Source organism: Lissotriton helveticus, chromosome 2_1 (genome assembly GCF_964261635.1).
Source record: "Lissotriton helveticus chromosome 2_1, aLisHel1.1, whole genome shotgun sequence".
Lineage (NCBI taxonomy): Eukaryota > Metazoa > Chordata > Amphibia > Caudata > Salamandridae > Lissotriton > Lissotriton helveticus.
The window spans coordinates 1679318317-1679327079 of NC_136059.1; the positions used below are offsets into that span (position 1 = coordinate 1679318317).

General features: G+C 42.6%; 1 pseudogene; it reads right to left on the reverse strand.

Moving 5' to 3' along the window:
* Positions 1 to 3491: 3491 nt before the first annotated feature.
* Positions 3492 to 3943, reverse strand: LOC144819898 (large ribosomal subunit protein eL14 pseudogene; annotated as a pseudogene).
* Between the last annotated feature and the right edge of the window lie 4820 nt (positions 3944 to 8763).

The following is an 8763-nucleotide window of genomic DNA, read 5'->3' on the forward strand; positions in this document are numbered from 1 at the left end:
CAAAAGGTACACAAAAATGTGTATAACACGTAAACGTTTGCATACATGCAGTTTGCCTAGGTATGCAACAGCTTACCAAATATGTCAATTATTTTGTTTCAGGACCCAATACTTTAATAGGCAGCAGTTTCAAAATAGACAAATCTTTGAACCACTGTTATTCAAAAGCATCAAGATAGGAGATTCAAATTACATAACATTTCTGTTCGCACCACCCCCCTTGAAACACCTTTCTCTATTATTGGCAGTTTCATATGTTCACTTAATCAGTGCTTTTCTTAAGGAAATAACAGGCCGCAGGGCTTTATTTGTAAAAAAAAATTAAAAAGTACAGAGCCCCCAAATTGTTCTTCACTGCCGATGCTGAGCTTGCTAAACACCAAGGCTCCATAGTATTGTTTCCACCTCATGCCTTTTTCTTCTACCACTCAATAAGCAGATACGTTTCTGAAGGTGTGGTATGGTCCTGTCCCCTTAAAAGAGATCATGTGTTGTTTCCTTGGAAAAGTACCTTGCCGCCTCTTGTCTAAATGTTTCCATTTGAAGTAGCTTGGCACTCAATACCTGGGACTCAGCTCATAACGGAGCAGCACAAACCCATGCTAAATTCCTGATGGAGGCCTTGGAAGATCTTCTCAGGTTGTAAGAAACATCACTCATAGAGCATGGTATCACACTAAGACATAATAATCAGAGTGTTTAGATGCACTGCCATGTTTGGTCTGTTCTAAGAAGACAAGGATCCATAACCTGTACCATGGCTTAATTGAGTCAAGGCATTAGTGGGTGCGGTGTGTGGTTTGTGTGTCTCTGTACTCACCAGGCTAAGATCTGGTATTTTGAAGTAGGAATTAAATATTACTCTGTTACAATTTCTTTGCAAACTATATGTCCATACTATGTAAATGTGAATATGCCTTTACGGCCACCTCATCTCAGTCCACACAACTCTTGCACATATCCTTCTTTAAGTGCCTTCTTCTTCCAAACCCAGGCTCCTCTTTTTCACGACTTAACAATATAGAATGTTCTTAACCAGATTATAGCATCCAATTTAGCTCAACAGGTTAGAAGGAATGGCCTTCCATTCAAGTGAACCAGCCATAGGCAGAAACAGTGGTATGTCATTTCTATGGTGAAGACCAGGATAAAACATAAAGGCCCAGATTTACAAAAATATTATGCAGCACAGTGTTGCAAGAGAAGTTGCTGCCCTGTTTGCCATATTTACAAATATATGGCATTGTTCTGCTCTCTCCCTTCACTGCCGCACTTTATGCAACCATAGTAGTGCTCTACACAGCACACATGCAAAGAGGAACAAGCATTTGCAATGCAATAGGTCTCGTATTTGTAAAAGATTGAGCTATTGTCATTGCTACAAATAATGCAACGCCAATAGCGCTAACATTTATTAATGTGAGACCTATTACTTTGGGTACACAGACATAATATCGACTCCAAAATATCGTTTGGACATAATATCGACTCCAAAATATCGTTTGGAGAAAATATCGACAGGACAGAATATCGACAGCCAAAATATCGTTTTTAAGGTAAGTGAAGTAATATCGTTTTTAAGGTAAGTGAAGTAATATCGTTTTTATTTTTAGGGTTCAGGGTCAGTTTTGGGTTTTTGGGTAAAGGGGTATTTTTAGGGTTCAGGGTCAGTTTTGGGTTTTTGGGTAAAGGGGTATTTTTAGGGTTCAGGGTCAGTTTTGGGTTTTTGGGTAAAGGGGTATTTTTAGGGTTCAGGGTCAGTTTTCAGTTTTTGGGCAAAGGGGTATTTTTAGGGTTCAGGGTCAGTTGTCAGTTTTTGGGTAAAGGGGTATTTTTAGGGTTCAGGGTCAGTTTTCAGTTTTTGGGTAAAGGGGTATTTTTAGGGTTCAGGGTCAGTTTTCAGTTTTTGGGTATTATTTTATTATATTTTATTACTATATATATATGTTTAATAAATATGAAATAAAAAAATATTTATTTAACTTTCATTAATTATTTAATTATTATAAGTTAATTTAAGTAATTTTAAGTATATTTTAGTAATTAATTATTAATATTAATTTAATTTAACACTGTTTTTAGTAAATACGATATTTTTTACAACTATATTTTTGTAAACGATATTTTTAACTCGATATTTTTGTACTTACCTGTTTGTAGATAGAAACTCGATATTTTGACTGTCGATATTTTCTCAACGATATTTTTGATGGTCGATATTCTGTCCATCGATATTCTTTCAGTGATCCATTACTTTGCAAAAGCAATGGGGAGCAGACACAGGAGTAACAGAGGGGAAAGACATTTTAAGTAAATGAAAAAGTATATAGCGCAAACTCGACCCAAAGGTATCTGAGGGATGTATGACAGTACAATGCGATCATTTTGATCGTGGTACTTTACATTGCGGATTTTACAACGCAAGTCGTTACAACGACTTGCGTTGGAGGGCACGGATTGAGGATTATTATAATTTTCTATTCCAACACCAGCCCACGTAACAGTAGGGAACGTGTTGGATTATAAAATTACAATATTCCTTAACCAACAGCGCCATCCGTAGTAACGACTTGCGTTGTAATGGCAGCGTGGTAAAGGTCGTGCGGTGTAAACACCGCGTTGTAAATGACGTTTACCGTATCTGAGCACTACAGAGAGGTCTGGCAGTAAAAGGTTGCCACCAGTTCAACCTAATAAATTGTAAAACAACCCCCTTTTTAGTAATAAATGTTAACAAAAGCGTAAATGGAGGCAGGAAGAAGGAAGCAACGGATGAAAGAGTGGGGGAGCAAACACTGGGGTAGAGAGGAAAAATGGGGAGTGGGCACAGGAGTAACAGAAAAGGAACTTTTAATAAAATACATTTTTTATTTCAAAATATTTCAAAACTCCTACCATTCGCCGCTGGCTCAGTATCCCTTGTACCTACCTGGCATCAACATCACAGACGAGCGGTCTTAAGCCGGCAACCCCCGAGGTTCCCTGCATTCCAATCCTTGTTAACTGCCCTCTGCACTGAACAGTCCAGCTTGGAAGGAAGAAGTGAGCAATGGACGAAAGTGTGGGGAGTGAACACTGGGAGAGAGAGGAGCAATGGGGGGTGGCCAGAGGAGAAGGAAATTTTAATCACATAAAAAGTATTGCGCAAACTTGACCCAAAGGTATCAGAGTGCAACGGTGCAGGCCAGCAGTAACCAGCAGCCGTAGTTGTGCCATCTCGGGACCTTCTATAACAAAAACAGCGTCAGAAACCCGCGGGAGCGCACTTCTTTAACACTATAGTAGAGATGAACTGTGATAAGAGTGCCTTCTTCCTACCTGCTGGTACTTACCTCTCCACCAATATTGCTGGGAAAGTTTGCAGGCGAGTTTGATGTCGCGCTTCTGATATGGGTTTGTGGGCTGTACAGATCAGGCTCAATCGGCGTTCAAGCGGAAGCACCACCTCCAACTCGCAGAAGCGCTGAAGTCCGCGTAGTCGTCGCTGATAGTATATTAAAGAACTCTTTAATGAACCAATCAATTTACTCTGGCTTTTTGGAAGCTTCCTTTTGGAGTTTCTTTACTTCAGCCTTGATGATTTTGTTCCTCATCCTCTTGGCCTTCATGACGCGATAGCGGTCAAAATCTGTTATCTTGGCTTTCTTATCTCTGGCATCGATCTTCTTTGCCCATCTTGTTTGAGACCATTTTTCATTGACATTATCTTTCTCCCAGGCACGTCTTACAAACTTCTGACGAGCGCTGTGGGGAAACTTGAGCACAAAGTCAGTAAGCTGCATGAACTTGAAGGGCATAGCCTGCCTTTTGACGCCACTGCAAGTGCCATCCACCAGTGCTCTGTTTTGGTCAATTACGTCAACAATTGCACCAGCTTCTCTGCATGTGGGCCTATGGAGATGAAGGCAACTCGGCCAATCTGTACATAACGCTTGAAAACCATGGTGGCGGTCGCTGATAGTAGAGAGTGTGCCCCCGAGCAACGTAGCAAGCAGCTGCCTTGCGTATTACACGTTTGGCATTACCCGTGGTACCAGGCGCATACGGCTGCTTGTGGTCCGTCAAGTAACGCAGGATAGCGAGGTAGCTTTCTTCGATGGACATTGCTCGTAATTTATTACGATTTAAGGCAAGGACTGGGCAGCTAGAGGAATTTTATACTTTTTTCAGGCTAGAGGCAGAAGAGGGAGATGTACACGAGGGTCCATGTAGGCAAGAGGGAGGGAATATGGCCATACTCCAGCGGACATGACGTCAACCCAGGCTTCGACAATCTGATGTACAGCTGGTTCCATGTCTGAGATCGCCGGTTTATTCTCACTGTATCGTACTAATTAAGTTAACATTTCCATTTATATTTGCAGTTCAATACCTGTAGGTGTATTGAGTACAAACCACTGATATGTGTAACTAGCAACAGCCGAAGGAAACGAGTGGTAAGCTCGAGCAGCCCACCTCTCTTTCCTTCTTTCATTTAGTTGCTTCCCTGTAAAATGGATCCAAAAAAGAAGAAGCCCGAGAGTGGTGCGCGTGCGCGTGCCACAGCGAGACATGGGGTTTCAATTATTGATCCTGTGTCTGGGCACGATAATTGAAACCACATGGCAGCGGTGCGCGTAATAGACACCAATAGGCCATGGGCAGAGCAATGCGCCCGCCTTTGGCCAATTGTGTGCTTTCTTTGTTAAAAAGACGCCTGCAAAGGCTAATAGCGTGTCCCAAAAGGAAAAGCACACGCACGAGCGTGTACGATTCTTAGCTCTGTTTTCAAACCCCCTACATGAGGTCTCTGACTGCGCAACGCAGGCGCGAGACCTAAAAAACAAGGAGAAATAAAAAATTAATATTTCTCATCTTTACACCAGCCTCAGGGAGGCATAGGGTTTTGATGCAAATTTGTGTATACAAGGCTTTGTAGATATTGAGCTGCGTCAAAATCCATGGGTGGATGCATGGGAAAGCCCTTTTTTTGTTTATAAAGTTTTATTTAGCACAAACAGGACCCTTGCAAGTATCAGAGAACTTTACAAATGTTCGGGAGACAGGTAAAATAAACAACAACATGATCAATGATGGAACAAAGTATTATAGAATACCCAAGAGACCACCTCAGGGTCCTGTGGTAAATAAATAAATAATACCTCTATTTTTGACTAGATATACAATAACACATAGCTCAATAAATAAGAGTCAAGATTCGAGGTAGCTGGAGTTTGCAGGTTTAATACAGCATAAAGGACAGGAACAGGACAACCTGCACGGGAATAGGATGGCAGGGCCCGGCAGCTGCCGGGGCAGGATCTGGGATGAGCGCGCTAACTTTTAATAACAGTGCACAAGTATATATAGTTAAACAAAATACATAGCATTCAGTACAGTAGGCGTAGCAGTGGGCGGGGTTTGTAGCAGTCGCGAAAGATAAGGCATAAAGTAGGTGTAACAAGAGGCGTATACAGGGCGTATACATAGACATGTGATGTAAACGTAACAGAATATGTCATAAATGAGGCGGAAACATGGAGGGGGCTACCTAAGGAGCCGGGACCTCTAACCTAGTGGTGCGCGCAAGCTGGCAATGACGTGTTACTAGGGAGAAGCTGGGGGCTATGACTTCTGCGCTAGAAGGAGAGACTAAAGTCTGGAGAGTCAAAGCGACATGTACCTAAACACTATCTAGTATCTGATGTTTAGAGAACATGTTGATAGAATCCAAAAGTTATCAGGGTAAAGGCTAACAGACTCTAAGACTGGTGCATGCATAATTCTACATGTAGTGCGTGTTGAGGAATATTAAATGACCATTAATACAGTATTTCTCTTACATGGAGACGTAAAGGCTAGACCATGACTGAAACTATTGATGCGATTCAGGAGCTTAGGAATGCAGAGAAGGAGGGCTGGACTGATAACTAGAATCATAACATACTCTTGGCAGACTGGCAGGCAGAGTCAGGCCGAGCCGGGCACTGTGAGGCAGGAAGTAAGTGAAGGGTCAGGGATACAGGTGGGGGCTGTATCGCTCCTCAGCGAGGGTTCAGGAGACAGGAGCTGAATCTGGTGTCCGGGCCCTTTTGAGGCCTAGAAACGGGGATTTTACAATGAAATAACGTGCACACTGTGAAACGTGGCAACATAACTTTACATAGGCCTAATACTCGTAGCTTTCACGAGAACTAGAAACTGGCATACTAGAGTTGGACACAACTGTAATTGCGTCTTTAATCGATCATGGGGAATACATATGCATATTAATCATGCACATACAACATAACATGGGGAACACGTAGGGACACAGAACATGGCAAAATTTACTTTTCCACATTCCCTCCTTGTCACTACGTTTCCATCAGGAAACATCAATATTCATGATACCATCTATCATTTCATACAGTATCATTTGCTCGTCTCGAATTGTCTTGGAACGGGATTTAGGACGGAACTTGGGACTAGGAATACAAGAGGTAGCACAAATGCCGCAAATCGCAGGGCCACATTGTATACAGAGGCAGCAACTGAATATGATCGCTACTGCAATATCTAGAAAGGACAATACTTTCCATCCCCAGGCAGAAATTATACTCCAAAACCAACCGGACCATGTCCAGGTGCCTGGATTCTGGTGTAACTGATGGGCAATTTTATGAAGTCTGGTTATAGCTGAATAAACAGACGGCGCGTTATTAGGAATGAAAATGCAGCAACTAGATCCGATGACTCTACATGCTCCTCCTCTATCGGCCAGTATGACGTCAAGAACGAGACGATTTTGGAGCACGACAAATCTCATAGCAGATTGCTCTTCCGTTAAGTTACCTAGGGCAGAGGCAGTCTCATTCACTACTGCTCCAAGGGTTCTAGTCAATCTACGTATTAACTTACTATTCTGGATAGGGCCTATAAAGAAGAAGAAACCTTTATTGAAATCTGTATACTGTTCTAGAGCAGTTTCAGTTTGATCGACAATCGGGGACTCGATCTCCCTTCTATGTCTAATGTGTACTAGATGTGTGTTTCTATGATAATCGGATGGGGCTAGGAAAACTGGTGGCAGTAGGAAGGCAATGTAACATGTTCCATCCCAATCGAGGGGCAGACGAACATATGCGGTCTGACCACAAACAAAATAAGAATGACGTGAAGCTTTAAAAATAGATTTCCCACTGTCACTATACTTGACAATAGTAGTACAATCACTATGTCCTACATGTGCGGAACCATTCTTTCTGACACATAATTCGCCTTTGACTGGTAGTACTGAAATAGCAGGTAAGTCTGGAGTAGGATCAGACTGAACATTCAGGACCATAAAATTCGAAGAATAATTACCCAAATTATAAACTTCATTTTCTAGATCTAACCCTGTTCTGTGGGGAAGACCTTGCTTGTCTGGAAAACATGTACTGTTCAGAAGGGACATATCATTTGAAGATGACGTTAACATGGACCATGCTCCACATGAACCATTATGTGAAAACGGATAAGGAAACAGTGGCAGAACTCCCTTCGGTGTCTGGAAAGGGGGGAGTCGACCGCACACCCAACAATTAGTGGCATTGCTGGTCTGGTGTGAATAATGTAACATACGGATAAATGTATTTTTTGCGCATAGCAAGATGATAGGATAGTTCGTGAGGAGGCAGATCACTAAACGTGTGCTCTACTGTAGCATTAGAAAACTTATTTACATGAGAATTTGGGAAACATAAATGAAATGCATAACTTGTGCAGGTAACCATCAAACTCAAAAACAATATAAAACTTAGAAAAACGATACATCGGATTGAGTTTTGACTAACTCTCTCACTATGGGGGTCTATCTCATACATGTCAGATACCTGTCTAACCGTTTCACCCGAGGGGGACTTAGACAATTAAACTGGCTGACTTATTTTACTAGACCGAAGCTTCTGTTTATACTCCTGCTGCGGAGTTTTCTCTAACAGGGGAGGCTTTGAGTCAAAGTCAATAGCGGGACAGTCCTTGAGAATAGGGCAATTTTTAGACTCGGAAGTGTCTGTAGAAGTGTCAATAAACGTTTTAGTTCTTAGTCCGTGAAATTTCTTGACATGAGACAGATGCACCCAGCCTTTTCTGCCTTCCAACTTCACGGCCGTGCGGGTGGTCAGAAGGACTAACTTCGGCTCCTTCCAGCGAGGCTCCAGCAGACTTGAACGATCGAAATTCCGGATTAAAACCAGGGTGCCGGGAAGGACCTCGTGTGGCTTGACTTCAGTATTGTCGGGAAATGCAGCGGCAACCTGTGAACGACAAGAGTGTAGGGCAGACATCAAGGAAGCTAGGTAATCTGTCAGCATATTACTGGAAACATCTGTAATACTTCGGGGTCTAGGTGTACCCCACATGTTTGGAGGGCGGCCGAATACGACCTCATAAGGGGACAGACCTGATCTGGAATGTGCGACCATGCGCATATAGAATAGGGCGACTGGCAGAGCTACTAGCCAGTCTACACCTTTCTCTTTACAAACTTTGGCGATGCGGATTTTTAGAGTCTGATTATGTCTCTCTACGAGACCGGCTGCTTCTGGATGGCGTACACAATGGAACTTCCACTGGTACCCTAACAGAAGGGACACATGCTTCATGAGTTCAGACGAGAATGGCTGGCCGTTATCAGAATACACGACCCTTGGGAGTCCATAGCGGGGGAAAAATTCACGAACCAACTGCTTGGCAGTGGTCGCGGCTGTGTAATCTGGAACTGGATATGCCTCTGTCCACCTGGACAAAGCGCATACAACT